Genomic DNA, 17,104 nt, shown 5'->3' with positions numbered 1-17,104 from the left:
TGGTAGTGTATGTGATATGTCATTAGTTATCTCCCATTATGTGGATCAACTTGCTTATATATGTTGATGACATTGCTCTTACGGCTTCGACCCAACGCTCCTTGATCGTACTATTAGTCATTTATTGACAAAATTTGCTATTTCTTACATTGGTCCGCATCATCAATTTTTAAGTGTTGTAGAAATCATTAGTCGAGCAGTGGGGTGGGGACTACCAATTAATCAAGATTAATCAGATTGAAATTTAATGTATACTTGTCGATTTTATATACACACATATTTTTATATGTATTTTTCAGTTTTGTATATACAAATATACATTATGGCCGGAAATTGACCGGAATCTTGTCGGAAACTGAAGATTTTGGCCGGAACCTCACCCGAAAGCGCCGACTAGGTCCGATTAATCGCAATTTTTGTCGGAATTGACCATTGACCTATTAGTTGGCCGACTAGCCCAAAATTAATAAGTTGGTTTGGGACTAGAGATTAATCAGAGATTAACCGGCGTCTAATCGAGATTTTTGCAACACTGATCATATTTGCTCATGTTAATTATGATCTCTTTCTCTGAGGATCAATATACCCGTAGATATTTTACACCATGCTTCTATAACAGCTTAAAACCGCGTAATACCCCGTCGAAACTTTCCCTAAATTGAGTGCTACCAACGGGAGCGCCACGTGCTAGCAGTCTTTATTGTAGTCTTGTCGGGTCACTCAGTATTTTACATTTACTCGTCTTGATATCTTGTATGATGTTCAATAAATTTTTCTTTCCATGCATGCATTAGAGATTCTCACTTTGCTTTTAGGATATGCCTCCTATGGTGTTGGGTGTAGAATTTTTATCCTCGGGATTTAGAATGATTCAGGGATTCCGAGCTATCCTTTCAGAATCAATATTCTGAGGATGATATTTGACTAATTCAATTGTCCTATATTATATTTATTTGTTTTGCAGATAAGACCCACTTGTTTAATATGCTAATATGAACGTGGGTTTGCAACAGCTAGTGCTTAAACTTCGTCTAGTTAAACGTGGGCAGCAACGGATCGTGGAAGACTTAGTCTAGGGTTTATCCCGGATTTCCCGGAATTTCTGTTGTAACTTTTTCTTATTTAATTTAGATCACACACCTCACTTGTTTAGCTACTAGCATTCACTGTAACACATAGCTTACGATTCACTATCAGCTCCACCACTTGTAACCACCTTTTTGTTATTAATAAAATTGACGGTGATAGTTTTCACCGTCCGGGGGTTTTTTGTGCCGGAGATTCTCACAATCAAGGGCTTTTTCCCTCGTAATCAAATCATCGTGTTCACTCATTTGTCAATCAAGCACTCTACCTCATGTACTAATTTGATCAAAAGTTACCTTGTTAATTTTTTACCGAAACAATTTGGCGCCCACCGTGGGGCGAACGGTGCTTTGATCATCATTCATTCTCAAACGAAACCCTACTTTCAATATCCACAACATGTCTTCCCAACCAAAGACCGTCTCTTCTTCTGCCGCAGCTTCAGATTCCTCTGTGAGGCTGCCTATGCCTCCTCCTCCTGCTGGTGGTATCCCGAAGAAACCGAACAGCATTCAGAAGAAGACCGCAACTCCTGTGTTCCCGGGGTCGTGGCCATCTCCCTAGGATCCCATCATGGTGTCCAACAACGATCTTCTGTCTCTGTAAAGACGGTTACAAGAACAGATGGATCCCCAGAACAAGACCAACCAGATGCTCGTGAAAGAATTGGAAGATTTCAAAAAAGCCAAGAAGCCTACGGAAGAATTCACACCACTAGTCCCGAGATCTCTGGATTTCACTCCTCCAGGATCTTCAGGATTGGTTCGTCCAGAGTCGACTATGGCGTACAACTCTGTATCCTCATCTGTCCAGCATTCGGGGTCTGCGGGATTGCACTTATCTGGATCCCAAGGATACCCGTATGCATCCTCTGTGGGCCTCTTCAACATGCAGTATCCTCAGGATTGTTATAGCTGGGAGGACCCTCCGGATTGTTTCAACAATCTGGATCCTCAGGATTGTTTCAACAGTCCGGATCCTCAGGATTGTTCCATCAGACGGGGTCCTCAGGTCCTTATCAGCAAGCGGTGTCCTCAGGATTATCGCAAGGGTCTGGATCCTCAGGATTGTTCCATCAGGCGGGATCCACAGGTCCTTATCAGCAGGCAACATCCTCGGGATTCGCTCAAGCTCACAAGATCCTCTGATGCGCACCAGGGAGACTTTATCCCGATGTATGCTAATATTTCGACCGCTCCGTTTGCTACTCCCGGAAATACTATGTTTGGGAATGCGAGCTACAACACCCAGACTATTCCTCGGAATATTAATCCGGGTAACACTTTCAATACAATTCCATTTAATGCTAATCAGGGATTTTTGCAGGATGCAGGCATAAGTTCAAGTTTAGCCCGAGAATTACAGAAGCTTAAGGACATGATATCAAATGTCCCCGGCGTAATCTGTCCCATAGCCGAAGTTCCCACTGATAGTCACGGAATATCCCGATTTGTGCCATCAATTAGCGACGTACAGATTCCAAAATGGTTTCAAACCCCAAATATGAAATTGTATGATGGTTCAACGGATCCTGAGGAACACGTTGCATAATATAGAGAGCGTATGGAGATAAACCCAATCCCCATGGAAATCAAGGAAGCATGTCTTTGCACGGGGTTTGGGTCTACCTTGACTGGAGTAGCCATGAAATGGCTACTGAGTATTCCTTCTAATACTATCACCTCCTTTTCTCATATAGTTAACTTATTCAATAACCAGCTTTCTTGCAGTAGAACATTTGAGAAGAGGACAGGTGATCTTTATAGGGTTACCCAAAATCCTAGGGAATTCTTAAGAGATTTTATTACCAGGTTTAGCAAGGAGTCACTAGAGATCCCAAATCTAAATCCTGCTTCGGCAGTAGAAGCTCTCAAGTTGGGGTTAGAGAAAGACTCCTCTTTCTATGATGATCTTGTTATGACTCCATGCAGGTCGTTAGATGAAGCAAGAAGCAGAGCTCTGAGGTTTATCAGGCTAGAAGACGAAAAGAAAAACCTCAAGGAGATCGATATCCTGAAATATGATCAGAAGAACAGGAAAGTCGAATCCCCAGGAAAATCATATCGATCAAAGACTTACTACAAGCCTGATAACCCCAGGATTAATGCAGTAGAAGAGGAGGATGACGAAGAATATCCTAATGTCTCTGAATATTGTTTTTCTGTTGATATTGGTGGATTAATGTGTGCAATGCAGGATTTAGGTGAAAAAGCCAGGTGGCTAAAGAAAATGGAGAAACAAGGAGCCTGGAAAGACAAATCAAAATGGTGCGCCTTCCACGAGGATTTTGGGCACCTAACTGACAATTGCATTGCGCTCAAAAGGGAAATTAGCTATCTTCTCAGCAAGGGCCACTTAAAAGAGCTGCTTGATAAGAAGAAGGGAAGAGAACAGGATCCTGAGAAAGTTCCTGAAAAGCCGACTCCTCCACCAACGGATGCAAAAAAATCATGTTCATATCCAAAGGATTTGACATCTGTGGAACCTCTTATTCTGCTGCAAAGAGAAATGCTGACCAAAGAAAGTTAGAGATGGCTAACAGACCAACGAATACATCCGTTCTCACTCAAGATAAGATCATATCCTTCGTTGAAAGCGAAAGAGTCGATGTTCAGGATACTCACCATGATAGTTTGGTAATAACTTTATATGTAGCTAACCATTATGTGCGCAGGATCCTCATAGATGGCGGAAGCTCTGTCAACATTATTCAATTAGACGTGCTGAAAAAGATGAATATTCCTGAGGATGAGATCATCCCCAGTTCCTCAGTACTGGTTGGATTCAGTAGAAAGACTAAGAACACTATTGGGGAGATCATGCTCCCAATATATGTCGAACGGGTAAATAAAATGCAAAAATTTTGTGTTATTGACTGTTTATCTTGTTGCAATATTATATTAGGCAGGCCCTGGATACATGACATGAAAGCAGTACCCTCCACTTATCACCAATGTGTGAAACTCCCAAGTCCGTGGGGAGTTATCATAATCATCAGTGATCAACAAGATGCAAAAGAATTGCTACACCTCTTCTATGAAGTGTACTGCCAAGTCCCAGCAGGCGTAGCAATTACAGAAGCCAGCACGAGACGTAATGGAGGCTAGGGAACAAGAAATTAAAGAAGTACCTCTTTATCCCGAGGATCCTGAAGTCAAAGTGCTGATAGGAACGAGTATTCCTGAGGATATTGAGTCAAATTTGCTCGGTTTACTCAAAACAAGGCTGTCAATATTTGCATGGAAACATGAAGATATGACAGGTATTTCCAAAGATATTATAACACATAAAATTGGAATTGATAATTCTTTCAGGACAATCCATCAAAAGAGAAGAAAGTTTGCACCTGAAAGAAACATAATCATTCAAGAGGAAGTAGAAAGACTCTTGAAGGCAAATACGATTAGGGAAGTTCAATATCCCCGTTGGTTAGCACATGTGGTGGTTGTACAGAAAAAGAATGGCAAATGGAGAGTTTGTGTAGATTTCACAGACTTGAATAAGGCTTGTCCTAAAGATCCATTCCCTCTACCACACATCGATTCGATGGTAGACGCTACAGCCGGCCACGAGATGCTGACATTTATGAACGCATCCTCAGGATTTCAGCAAATCCAGATGGATCCCTCAGATCAAGAAGATACGGCCTTCATGACTCCCACAGGTATTTATTGTTATATTGCTATGCCCTTTGGACTTAGAAATGCAGGTGCGACCTATCAGAGGTTAGTTAACATGATGTTCAAAGAGCAAATGGGGGACACGATGGAGGTCTATATTGATGATATGGTGGTGAAGTCCAAGAAAGCTGAAGATCACCTTCAAGATCTCAAGACCGCGTTTGATATCCTCGACAAATACAACATGAAGCTAAATCCTTCGAAATGCCATTTCGGTGTGAAGGCTGGCAAATTCTTGGGATACATGGTCACCAAGAGGGGGATAGAGGCAAGTTCAGAGCAGATACAAGCTATCCTGAACCTGAAATCCCCAGCATCAGCCAAGAATGTTCAAAGGCTAACTGGCAGGATAGCAGCGCTCAACAGATTCATATCCAAATCCTCAGAAAAGTGTAAAGAATTTTATGATATCCTGAGGAAAAACAAGAGGTTCGAGTGGACCAGAAAGCATGAGGAAGCTTTAGCATCCTTAAAAGCTTATCTTTCTTCTGCTCCTATACTGGTAAAACCCGAGGAAGGTGAATCTCTATCTCTATATCTAGCTGTATCAAATAATGCTGTGAGTGCAGTTTTGGCTAAGGATCTCGAAGGTCAACAACATCCCATATATTATGTAAGTAAAAGTCTTTTGGATGCTGAAACCAGGTATTCTTATCTTGAGAAATTAATTTTAGCACTTATTATGGCATCTACTAAAGTTAGACACTATTTTAAGACTCATCCTATATGTGTTAAAACTAATTACCCTATTAAGTCTATTTTGAGAAAACCAGAAATGTCAGGTAGAATGGCAAAATGGGCTGTGAAGCTAAGTGCATATGATATAACATATGAACCTAGAGCTGCCATCAAATCCCAGGCATTAGCAGACTTTGTGGCTGATTTCACCAGTGAACTTAAAGAAAAGGCAGACTTGAAAGTCCAACAACTTGAAGAAACCAAAGATAAGTAGACTCTATACACTGATGGTGCTTCAAATGTTAGAGGAACAGGTCTCGGGATTCTGCTGAAATCTCCACAGTGGGACATTATACCTCAATCCATATCCTGCGGATTTCAAGCCACAAATAACGAGGCAGAATATGAAGCTTTGATAGCAGGATTACAACTAGCAATCGACATGAAAATCATGTTTATTCAAGTACATGTTGATTGATTATTATTAACTAATCATTTTAATGATTCATATACTAAAAGAGGAGAAAAACTAATGAAATATCTAGAGCTAGTAAAAAAACTAGCAAAGTGTTTCAAAATGTTTGATATTTCACATGTATATAGAGAAGTGAATGTTAAAGCTGATGCCCTAGCATATTTAGCTTCATCCTTCAGGATGCCGTAAGGTGTCAAGATTCCTATCATACATATCCTGAGCCCAGCAATAGGAGAGCAAGGTGTCAATGAAATATCAAAAGATGATGAAGATATGAGAATTAAAAATCCTAAAGATAATGAAGTTATCTCGATCAGGAGATATATTCATGATGGAGTTATCCCCAAGGATGAAAACCCAAGAGCTTTTCACACAAAGGTAATCCCATATACTATAATGAATGATATGTTATACAGAAAATCTCTTGCGGGACCATATCTTAGGTGCTTGGATAAGGTAGAGGCTCAAGAAGTTCTTCAGGATATCCATGAAGGAGATTATGGGAATCACACTTGGGGCAGAGCACTATTCTCCAAAATCCTGAGGACAGGATACTACTGGCCGACGATGAAGAGGGATGCTATGAATTATTCTCAGAAATGTGATGCATGCCAGAGACATAGCAACATTTTGCACCAGCCAGCAGAACCATTGTATCCTGTTATATCCGCTTGGCCTTTCATGAAGTGAGGAATTGATATTGTGGGGAAACTACCAAGAGCTCCAGGAGGAAAAGTCTTTATGCTGGCTTTAAAAGATTATATCTCAACGTGGATCGAAGCGGAAGCTTTTGTTCAAGTTAGAGAGAAAGAAGTTATCTCATTCATCAAGCGCAATATCCTGACAAGATTTGGAGTACCGACAGAGATAGTATGTGACAATGGCTCACAATTCATCGGCAAGAGAACAACTAACTTATGTGCTAGTTGGGGAATGAAGATGATCACTTCAACACCTGTCCATCCTCAGACTAATGGACAAGCCGAATCAAGCAACAAAATCATTCTCAATAACCTGAAGAAAAAGTTGGGGTCTAAGAAAGGAAAGTGGGCCGAGAACTACCTTTTGTTCTTTGGGCGGATAGAACCACTTCAAATAATGCTACTGGTCGGACTCCTTTCTCAATAGTATTTGGAGCTGAAGCAGTTATCCCTACAGAGATGGTTATTCCGACAGCCATAATCAGTCATCCAAATCCCGAAGATAATACTCAAAGTCTACTTGAAGATCTAGATGCGGTAGAAGAACTCCGGGATTTGGCAAAGATCAGAATGGCATCTTATCTACAGAAGATAGCAAAGTCCTACAACAAGAATATCAGAGTTTGAAGATTTCAAGAAGGGGATTTGGTCTCCGAAAGGCTTTTCAAAATACTACAAATCCTACGGATGGAAAGCTTGCACCAAAGTGGGAAGGTCCTTACTTGATTGAATCAGAAGCATGAAAGGAGGCATATAGGTTGTCTACTTTGAACATCCTTAAGTAGCCGTTTGTAACACATTAGTCCTTTACACTTACTAGCATTCGAATTTTAGTTAAATCAATGTTAAATGACCAATATGCCCAAACCGAATGCATTATGTTAAATTATAATCTTGGTATTAAAAAGCGAGAAGCACACAAAAAGACAGGATCTAAAACCCAAGCGCGAAGCATAAAAGCACATCGATTTTCGTACGCTAGGCATGTTTGTTATATATATCTCATATGATTTTTAAAACCAAGATATAATATGAACCATAATTTATATATATTATAGTTTATAAGATTATATTACACAAGGGCATGCTGGTCATTTTACCATAGATTTAACTAAAAAATTCTAAGTCAATCAATGCAAAGGACAAATTCGTTACAAACTGCTTCCTTTAAGGATGCATTACATGAAAGATATGAACAAATAAAGGAATTGGAAGATCAAACCTTCCAAACAATCATTGCATCCTGATTGGTACCCTTTTTTCCCTTGCTGAGTATACAATGAAGCAACTTCACTAGACCCATTAAAGAATATCCTCCGAGGTATCCTATGAAGATGTTTTTCCTTGTTCGAACTAAATGATGAGGTTCTTGACACCCTTCTCATTATTTTGTTCCTATTTTAATAACTGAACCAGATAGCCAAGCTAGTGCGAAGACCGCTTCGAAATCTTCCATACTTAGGTACGTGAAACTCTCGTCCCAAAACAATCATCATCACACTAAACTTTTATGGAATCAAATATATAGCACCTTAGTTGTATAGGGTGTTACTTGGGTCAACCCAATCGGGTTTCGGGTTAGTCGGGTTTTTTTATCAACCTTTTAAACTAATCGGGTTAGTCGGCTTTTTTTAAACAGCACTTTTGAATTGAAGTGTGTTAAAAAGAAAAACTGATCAGTGAAATGGGCATTTTAAACAACCTTGTTAAACTGAGCGGGTTTTTTTATGTATTTGAATAGCCTTTTTATTAAACATTCTTTTAAATAGCCTTTTAAACAGTCTTTTAAACAATCTTTTTAAACAAACTTTTTAACCAGTTCGGTTTTAAACAGCCGTTTTGAACAGTTCGGTTTTAAACAGCCTTTTGAATGGTTCGGTTTTAAACTGCCATTTGAACGGCTCGTGAGTTGTTTTTTCAAGCTCGGGCTCGGGTTATTTATCATTTAGTAATTAATTTATATACATTTGTAATTACTTTTATATATTTTGAGAAAAACTTAAACGAGCCTAAGATCGGCTCGAGCTATTATAGTACTCGAGCTCAGTCGTTAATACAAATGGCTCGTTAAGGTTCTACGAGCTTAAACGAGCTTCTTATTTAGCTCGTCCTTTATAAGTATATAAGCTTTATTTGAAGCTCGGTGTCAGCTCGTCTCGAGTTTTTTTATCGATTCGAGCTCAAGTAACTTACGAGTGGCTCGTCGATTGTACCCCTAAGCTCTAATCTCATACTATATTTCTTCAGTATAACTGTAATTACATGAGCATTTAGAAACAATTCAATTATGTTTCAGATTTAAGCATTTAGAAAACAAAAAAATCCATTTTTTTAAGAAATAACTTAACACTCCATTAAACCCTAGCCAATTAATAGTATAACAATTAATAGTATAGTAGGGTAAAATTTAAGACATATACCTCAAAGAAGATGAAATTCTTCAAAAATTCCTTCAATAGATTCAAAAGTTTTGCTTCAATCCTTCAAAAATTTTGTGGGTACATGGTGACTGAATATCGTGGCCGACAGGGGCGGATCTACATGCTTCGGTGCGGGTTCACAGGTGCCCATTGAGTTTCGAAATTTATATAGAATACATATATAAAATATGAGAGTGAACCCATATATATTTTGAGAGTAAATCCATATGTGTTAAGGAACCATGGTTTAGTGGTAAACATCCCTTCTTTCTACTGTGTCAACCTGAGATCGAATCGCCTTCTCATGCGCAAATATACATATTTTTTCACACTTTTATGTTAGATTGTTCTAGAAGACTGAGGTTAAGACTCCTCATGCGTAAATATACATATTTTTTTACACTTTTATGTTAGATTGTTCTAGAAGACTGAGGTTAAGACTCTCAGTTGCTTGTGGTTAAAAACCGGGTCAAGGATAGCCTATGCAGTGGTCGGTGTGGAATAATTTCTTGTTGTAGTTTTTAATGTTTGGTTTTTGGTTTTGTTGTCCTTGTAAAGGTCCTGTACTTTGGTTTTTTTTTTCCAGCTAATGGGATGGTGGTTTTGGTGTTTAATAAAGTGTTTGATTTGCCTTCCAATAAAAACTAATGTTATGTTGTTAGTTTGTTATGTTTGATTGTTAAATTGTTTAAAATAACTGTTTAAAATTGAAGTAGATGCTAAATTGCTAATTCATTGAAATCTGAACATTTCCCGACATGAGCCGTTGAACCGTAGAGAACAACTATAGATAGTTTTTTTTGTTGTTAAGTTTGAAAAGACAGTCGTATTTATATGATTATATGATGTGTTTATTTAATTCTAATGATGTTGTTTGTTTTTTGTTAGTGTATTGTATTTTTATTATGTGATGAACCTTACCCAACCCGACCCGAACCATCAAACCGACCCAAAAAAATTATGTTCGGTTGTATAAAACTAGAGCATCTAAAAACAGTGAACCTACTTGAAAAAAATTCACGGATCCGTCACTGGTGGCCGGTGGTGGTGACTAAATATCGTGGTGGTGATGTCGTTCGTGGCTGATGGTGGTGATAGAATGTTGTGGCTGGTGGTGGTGACGGAACTCCAAGTTCGTGGCCGGCCGATGGTGTAAAACAGGTTGTGATGTTTTGAGAGATGAACACTGTGGGTTCGGGATTACGTCAAATGGGACTTTTTTAATTTGAGTGAAACTTATTTTGTGATATATGACACGTATATATGGCAGGGGCTACACCAGACACGCAAATATGACACTCAGACTTATTTTTATAATTTATGACACTTTCTCAATGACATACAAAAATGAGTCATAAATCTTCTAATTTTAAAAATTATGACTTCGTTTTAATGACTCGCACAACTGCGCGTCATAAATCGACGCATGTCATTGTGCGCATGTCAAGGAAGGCCTTTTTTTTAGTAGTGCGTTAAGGGTTCACTTGTGGCTTAGTATAATTACATTGAATACATGCAAACATGTATATTATGATTGCATATATTGGTCTTATTTAAACTTGTGAAACTCACCAACTATTTGTAGTTGTCCCGTTTTTAACATGCTTTTCAGGTATTCCAAAGTTGGAATGAGGTGCCAAGTGCTATGTACTCAAAGTGATAAATCGTGCTGATGTAGATAGACGCAAATATATAGTTAAAGAATAAAGCGGCCTAGAGTTTGCAAACGAAGTTAAAACCATGTTATATGATGTAAATTAGTTGGTTAATTTTCTCTATAAACAATGTGTCAGAGTTATCTGTTGCATTCTCGTATTACGCTTCCGCATTTATCTAGTCTGGGTGTGACACATTTCACCCACAAATGTATCTACTATTGCACCAGCCGGTCCCTTCCCCACAAAAAAATAGACCTCAAGGATTCCAACGGGTTTTTTTTCACTGGCATTAAATATAAAGACCAAAAACAAATACCTATTGACAACATTTTAGATTTCCATCTTCAGGGTCTTTTTTGGAATCGATAGTATGCCAGCCACTAATCAGTGCCATATTCCTTCCCATCAAAAGGCCAAGAAACACGAAGAAGTTGAAAGGAATACTCTCCCTTGCATCCCATTTTAGTAACCAAATGATCCACCCCGATTAGTTTTTGAAACCCCACCCATATAAGCTTGACTTATGGAAATTAATCTTCAAGCCGAACTTGGAATGATATATATATATATATATATATAATATAAGACTGATTTGGATTTTGATTTTGAGTTTTTTCTTTGTTTTTTGATTGATTTCTTAACTTTTGTTTGCCATAAACAGCCAATTTAGTCAAGGCATCATCTGAGTCTCAGTCAAAGACGTTGGAAATCCATGAGCCCACCAACAACGTGAGGCAATAGGCTTTGGATAACAATATGCTATACTATAGTTTGGTATTAGTATGTTGAATTCTAATATGATGCTAATTATATGTGTTTAGCATGTAGCCTTCTATGATACTACGGATGGGAGTGGTCATAGTCAACTATCTCTGTATTGCTTATTACTATGGAGGTACTTAGATGCATATTTATATGTAGAATCAGAAGGTGCTTATATTTCACATGTTCATATATTGCTAATATTTGTTCAGGTTATGATAGATCTGCCATTAACTGGATAAAGATTAACACAAATTTGAATTTTGGTAAAAGGAAAATATTTTATACATTAATATTTACTGAACTATATCTCTTAATATGTTAACATTTAGTAAACATATAAATGTGTAGATGTTATGATTTAACTAACTTATGGGAGTGGGATATAAAGCTCTCATTAGATATCAGGTTATTACCATTAGTAAAGTTCTTCTTTGAGACCGATTCAGGATTACTGTATTGCTTTATTTTCTTAGTAACTAATTTATTAATTTAAAAGAAATATTGTGAACTACTTAAAAAAATCACTATCAACTATCTGTAATATTAACAGCGTAAATGATTGTTGGATGAGTACTATTGGTGGGGAGTAATATCATGGGCAAACTTGTCATTTTTTAAATGTTAGGATCTGAAAAAGCTTATTGTCACTTTGAAAATTTGGGTCAAGGTTAACTTTACACGTCTGACCTTTGAAAATTTGGGTCAAGGTTAAGTTACCAAAGATGCCAAAACACTTCAATACATCATCCGAGTTTATCAGAGAACACCTCTGATCCCAATCAACCTAACCGTCGATCTTGCTAGCCCCTACATGTGGGTTGACTGCCAGCAAGGTTATACCTCTTCCACCTACCGTCCCGCCCGCTGTGGTTCGGCTCCATGCCGACTTCTTAACACCACTGAATGTGACACCGAGGCTACATGTAATCCTCCTGTCACTGGATGCTACAACAATACTTGCAAGCATTATCTATATGGCTCCATCAATTGAAACTCCGATTTTTCCCAACTCGGTGGAGACGTATTCAAGATACATTCGACCGATCTGTCTCTGCTTACAATCCCTAGCCTTTACTTTGCATGTGCCACTGGTGTTGCTAGTATTGGTCTTGCTAGCGGGGTTACCGGCATAGCGGGTCTTGGGAGGACTAGAGCTTCACTCCCTGCTCAGTTGTCTTCGTATTTTAAGTTCGACAATACGTTTGCTCTGTGTTTGAGTTCCTCAACAAGAACTAGTGGTGCAGTGTTCTTTGGAAATGTTGATGCGATTGCGCCATCTTCTCTTGCCTACACTCCCCTCATCATAAACCCTACCAACGAAAATGGATATTTTGGGGATGCCTCACCAAAGTACTACATTGGAGTCAAGTCAATCAAAATCAACGACAAGCGTGTCAAGGGGTTCAACCAGACGTTATTGTCCATCAATGATCGTGGTTATGGAGGGACAACGATCAGCACCGTTAACCCTTACACCGTCCTGGAATCAACAATCTACGATGCTGTACTGGCAGCATTTGTGAAAGCAATGCCCAAGAACGTGGAGAAGGCTCCTAAAGTTGCACCCTTTGGAGCATGTTTTAGCTCCAAGAACATTGGTAGCACACATCTAGGTCCGGCTGTCCCTTCCATCGACCTTGAACTGCAAAGCAAGAATGTGTGGAGGATTCACGGTGCAAACTCCATGGTTAAGGTGAACAAAAATGTTTTGTGCCTTGGATTCGTTGACGCTGGGAAATATAGTGGACCTTACATTTCAGTGGTTATTGGAGGTCATCAAATTGAGGATAATTTACTAAAGTTTGATGTTTCAGCATCAAGGCTCGGATTCAGCTCGTCACTTCTTGGACAATCGACGACTTCGTGTGCCAACTTTAACTTTACATCAACCGCTTAATTAAACTCGAGGACTTCAACTCTGTTAATGAATAATTCAAACTCTGGAAGGAGTTCAAACAATGGTCTGAAGTGTTTTAAATTGAATGTTTAGTAGGTCCTCCACTTTGGCTAAATTTGTTAGTCAGTTTCTTTTTTCCCTAATTTACTCATTGTGTTCGTTAATCTGACTATTTCACATGGCGTATGTTTAGGCATGTAAACAAACCGAACAGACACGAACAATTGCATGTTTGTGTTCTTTCATTTAACTTAAACGAAAATAAACACAAACACTTAATCGAACACATATTGTGTGTTCGTGTTCGCTTGTATAAGCTCTAAATGAACAGTTCAAGAACATACACGGACATAAATGAACATATTTGACCAAAGATAAACAACATAAATCAACATATGTGAACAAATGTAAATGAACACAAATAAACATAAACGGACATTTATTAACACACTTAAGTGAAAACAAATGAATAAACACAAAACCATTAAGTAGATAATTCTTCATGATAATATTTAATTATTTTCTATTAATGTGTAAACAAACATAAACGAACATAAAAAAACGGACATAAATGAATATAAATAAACGGACATAAATGAAAGTTCACGAATATAAATGAACGAACGAAACATGTCTTCATGTTCGTTCGTTTAATTAAACGAACACAAAATACTTTTTCATGCTCGTTCGTCTATTAAATACACGAACATAAACTAACTTCCTGCCAAATAATTCATTGAATGTCCGGTTTATTTACAAGCTATGTTTACTACTCTAAATGCCTCTTCACATATTAAAACATGGGCCTCGCATTTGGTATAACAGATTATATATATATATTACAATATATAATAGAGATAAGAGAGAGAAAATGGTGATGTTGAAATTTAAGAGTTGTACAATTGGTTTTGCTTATGTTACAACCTATGAAATGTTAAAACTTAAAATTGGAGATGGGATTAATTTGAACTTCACATATTTTCGTCTCTTTCTTACTCTCAAATCCCATAATCTACTCCAATTCATATTATCTAGATCTAGGTTAAAATTCAAATACCCCCCCCCCCCTCCTGTTTATTAACATTCGTTAATTTTCAAACCCGAAAACCCGACGCATTTTAAATTTTCGATTTTGTTTATAAATATATATATATATACATCCAGTTTCGTTTTACATATTTTATGTATTTCATGTGACATTCATAAATTTCTATTATTTGTATTGTATTCGTAAAACCCGACCCATTTAAATTTTTGATGTGATTCAGTTAATTGTACACATACTCATATGTTACATATTTCATACGTAATAGTTTTTCTTTCCTAAAGTTATTTAATAATATTAATCATTACTAATATATATATTTATATAAATAAAAATTATTACACTATTGATTATTTTCTTTATTCAAATATCACATAAATAACATTATTGATGCAAAACCAAAGTAGATCCTTTTAATTTAGTTATGTCATATTTATTTTTGTCACGTTTATTTTTGCTTAAAGTTATTTATTTTTAAAAGATAAAAAATATCTTCCCGCCCTATTTAAATTTTGGTCAAACCTTCTTCCTCAAAGCACTCTCCTAATCAATTTTTTCATTAAAAATTTCTTAAGAGTAACATTCTTATTTTAGTATAAATAGGAACTCACTCCCACCCTTTTCATTCTCTACACCACTCTTTGAAAAGTTCAAGAGAATTATTTCTTTATTTTTCAATTTCAAATGTAAGATTTTAATTATTTAAGTCTTCATCATCTTATTTCTATTTATTTTAATTCTTGTTTATACTAGTTAATCAAATGGTTACATGACCATTGCACAATCATGTCAAGTAATCCACTTAATCCATGGTAAATGAGACAAAGAACACAAGGAGATGATTGATTATACGAAGATCACACTTAAAACGTTCTTACATCTTTATTTATCTATTTTGAATCTTTGTTTTTTATTCGAATGACCCGAGGATTTTTGATTATATATTCTCATAAATGTTATATAATCATATCCAAAAAAGTCCATAATTTTATTTCATCAAAATCCTTTTCGAAATCGTTAAAATATTGCTTCTAGCAATATTTCAGTTTTGACATTAGATATAGTTGTCAAAGAAAGAGGCATATATTGTTCATAACAAACTGAAAAAGCGCAATGCCATATTCTATGATATACTTCATTGAAATACGGTTCTAAAAACTATTTTTACGCATTTTAATTCATTCGTATGAATTCGCAATCAATATTTTATAAACAGTGCGCAGATTCATATACTGTGAATTACATGGCTGTTTTGGCCTATTTAGGTTACGAATTTGCAAAACTTTTCTAAATGTAGTTGTTCAAAACATTCTAATTTAGTAGACTGGAAAGTCTTTATTTATAATAAAGTTGTTTGATATTTTAAATACCTTAAACAAAACAGAACATGTCCAAAAACTGATTTTGTATTTCATCTTCCTTTTTAATCTTTCCTTTATTTTTATCTTATTATTTATACATTTGATTTAGTATTCTTTAAGCTTTACAATCCCATTAGTTAGTCTTTAATTGTTATATTTTGTTTATTTATAGTTCGTGAGATTCGATCGTTCATTTTCTTTAACATGCTTCCGGTTGTCATTTCAAGTTTGGCTTTAATCTCAAAGGTGAGTTTCTCACACCTTTTTTTTACTCTTTTATTATTTTTAGGGGTAAAGGATGAACCGTGCATGGCTTTAATCTCAAAGGTCAGTTGGCCAAAGGATGAACCGTGCATGGAAAATTCTGTTTATTTGCAGCTAATCCGTCTGGATGAACCAAGGTATCAAACTGTTTGTTAGTTCATCTAAGTTTAATCTAACAAATGATGAAACACAAGCAACTGAATGAAAATGGTTTTTTTGCTTGTGTTCATTCGTTAAGAAAAAGAACGTGTGGGTGTTAGTTTATACTTTGCTTGTGGGTGTGAGTAATTTAATTTAATTTAATGGTGTTCATGTTTAGAACATGTTCATTCGGGTTATTTTTATCTAAGATGGGTCAAATCATGATAGTTGGTAAACATTCATTGTTTATGGGTTAATTGGGTTTCTTATTTGAACGTAAACGATTATCAAAACAAACTCGAAACAACCCGATTTGAACTTCTTTAGCGAAATAGACGCGAACAACTCAATTCGGAATTCTTTAGCGAAATCAAACTAAAGCCGCCTGAAACATGTGTCGCTTTTAAATTATTTTTGTTGTTATAAGTGATTTATGCGGGTGACACTTGACACAGTTATCAACATAAAATTAGTTTTCTTACATTTATATATAAATAATATACCACTTACACATCTCTTCTTTAAATCTAACGAATTAGTCAACATAAATAGACTTCACATGTCGATCAAAATTAATTGTTGATCATCCTTTAAGTAACTACTTTTATGAACATTGCCTTATAAGTAAAAAAGAAATGACTACTGAGCCTGTTGCATATTTTTTCACTCCATATGTTTGCTGGACAACTAGAGTAGTTTTGATTTTTCATGATGTTCTTCAAGGCCTTTTAGCACTAAGCCTTACTTGTTTTTGTTTGTTGCTACCAGATCAAATGTGTTCAAGGGGCAGTTTAGCCATTTGATTTCTTTCTTGTGCTTTTGGCGGATTAGCATATTAGCATTTGCCAATTATTGCTGATGCGGGTAGAAGGAAATTCAGGAATTTGGATGTGCCAGTTTACGGGGGCTGTTAATAATGAATTTCGAATCATT

At 36.6% G+C, this 17,104-nt stretch overlaps 1 pseudogene; it reads left to right on the top strand.

Annotated features, from left to right (window-relative positions):
- Positions 1-1,485: 1,485 nt before the first annotated feature.
- On the top strand, positions 1,486-13,360 carry LOC143541717 (putative aspartic proteinase GIP2; annotated as a pseudogene).
- The last annotated feature ends 3,744 nt before the right edge of the window (positions 13,361-17,104 follow it).

The sequence above is a fragment of the Bidens hawaiensis genome, unplaced genomic scaffold, assembly GCF_021521415.1.
Source record: "Bidens hawaiensis isolate Kalapana, Puna unplaced genomic scaffold, B.hawaiensis_p1.1 tig00012643_1, whole genome shotgun sequence".
In the NCBI taxonomy this organism is placed as follows: Eukaryota; Viridiplantae; Streptophyta; class Magnoliopsida; order Asterales; family Asteraceae; genus Bidens; species Bidens hawaiensis.
The sequence above is the reverse complement of the archived record's forward strand: the minus strand, read 5'-3'. Positions and strand labels throughout refer to the sequence as shown.